The sequence below is a fragment of the Lemur catta genome, chromosome 6, assembly GCF_020740605.2.
Source record: "Lemur catta isolate mLemCat1 chromosome 6, mLemCat1.pri, whole genome shotgun sequence".
Classification (NCBI taxonomy): Eukaryota; Metazoa; Chordata; class Mammalia; order Primates; family Lemuridae; genus Lemur; species Lemur catta.
The window spans coordinates 61,761,692-61,763,660 of NC_059133.1; the positions used below are offsets into that span (position 1 = coordinate 61,761,692).

Consider the following 1,969-nt stretch of genomic DNA (forward strand, 5'->3'; position numbering starts at 1 on the left):
TTTTTCCCATTTATTATATTGGGGATATTTAATGCAATGAAATAACAAAAATATTTTAAAAATAAATTTATTGTTTTCATTTTCTATCTTTACATTAGTGATCCAAAGGAGTCCTATACATATGACAGATTTGTTTTGAGTGCTTCTGATCTACATATTCATTGGCCTAAATTTTGGAGATGTTAAGTTTTAACATTAAAAAACACTCCTCACACTTAACCTGGCAGAGGAGATACCATGATCACTAAGGTGGTTATCCCAGGGCAAGGCTTATCCATTGCAGTCCAGATGTGCTGACTCCTGCGATTTCCTGAAATGTGGGAAAATCTACTGTATAATTTGTGGTAGTGGGGGACTGTGTTCATGCTCTACCCTGAAAAAAAAAAAAAAAGAAAAATGAAAACCCTCCTCTTCTCCACGTATTATTTTGTAAGTGTGGACCTTCATTAGTTTTCTGTGGTTTCAGAGAATGTTATGATCAGTTTCTGCATTGTGTTCTGTGATCTGGCAACCGTGACACATATTCTACCAGCCTCAGCATGTGATTATTACGCACAGTCATGTTATTCAATTTGAGAGGATTCACAGCTTCATTTTAGCTTTCTGATTTTACCAGCACTGTATAGATGGGCCTTTCTATGAAAGCATGTCAGTAATATATTTAGTATTTATTTGTACAAAAGAGTAAAGGACATTTTAAAGTCCTCCTTTGATTGAGTCATTCCTGTGCTTAAAAACCTCATTGGTTTTCTCCTTTCTTCAAAATAAAGTCCAGAGTCACTGTACCTTTCACAGCTGTGGGCTTCTCTTGCCTGTCCATTCTTATCTCCTACTTGTTCATCTCATGCATTTAAGCTAGACTTTCTTTCTTTCTTTTTTTTTTTTTCTTTTCTGAGACATAGTCTCACTCTGTTGCCCAGGCTGGAGTGTAGTGGCATAATCATAGCTCACTGAAGCTTTGAACTCCTAGGCTCAAGGGATCCTCCTGCATTAGCCTCCTGAGTAGCTAGGACTACAGGCATGAGCCACCACGCCCAGCTAATGTTTAATTTTTTTGTAAAGACAGAGTCTGGCAACTTTGCCAAGGTTGGTCTCGAACTCCTGGCCTCAAGCAGTCCTCCCACCTCAGCCTTCCAAAGTGCTAGGATTATAGGTGTGAGCCACCACACCTGGACTAGACTTTCATTCTTTAGTTGGGGAGAAAACATTTGCCTCTGATGTGCCATTTATTGAGAATGTTCCTCATCTGCCCTTTAAAAATCAACTTATTTACTTACTTACGTTAAAGTCAAGTCAAACATTCCCTCCTCTGTGAAAATTTCTCTGGTCTTCCAGTTACTCAATTGCCTTTGTCCTCTGTGTTCCTCGATTAATAGAATCAATTACATATTGCTCTGCCCAGTAGTTTTCATATGTATACATACATATCTTCCTGACTAGTCTACACCTTCCTTAATGGCATGTGTTCTTAGAAACATACACCATTGTAGCTTGCATTACTCCTGTGTATACTTTGCTTATAGAATTTCTTTAAGAAATGTTAGTTGATTTTAATTAAATTTTAAAAATTATGGTACCATCTGTCATTAATTAACAAGGATATTTAACTAAGAGTTGGAGATGTTAGACATTTCCTATCAGCTTATTTAAGGAAGCCTATAGAGCTTACCTCAGCTGAATATCTTGAACTAAAATATACATTTTCTTCCTTCTTAAACTTTGCTGTGTATTTCATATTAGCTTACACTAGCATATATATTTAACAACCATCAAGAATTGCTTAGTTGGATGATTTTTGTGAAGTGGCACAACTTTTACACTTTAAAAAATGACATCTCCTTGCTTTCCAATTTAGCCAGACTAAGACCTGTCCTGATAACCTATCTTCCTATCTTACTGAATGATCACTTATTTTAACTACTTTGACCTAAATGGAAATCTCAGACTCCTGATTTTTTTTCTTTATTCA

At 36.3% G+C, this 1,969-nt stretch overlaps 1 non-coding gene across 1 annotated transcript; it reads left to right on the forward strand.

Annotated features, from left to right (window-relative positions):
* Positions 1 to 211: 211 nt before the first annotated feature.
* LOC123640964 lies at positions 212 to 376 on the forward strand. Its single transcript, XR_006736186.1, has one exon. It is a non-coding gene; the product is annotated as a U1 spliceosomal RNA (small nuclear RNA).
* The last annotated feature ends 1,593 nt before the right edge of the window (positions 377 to 1,969 follow it).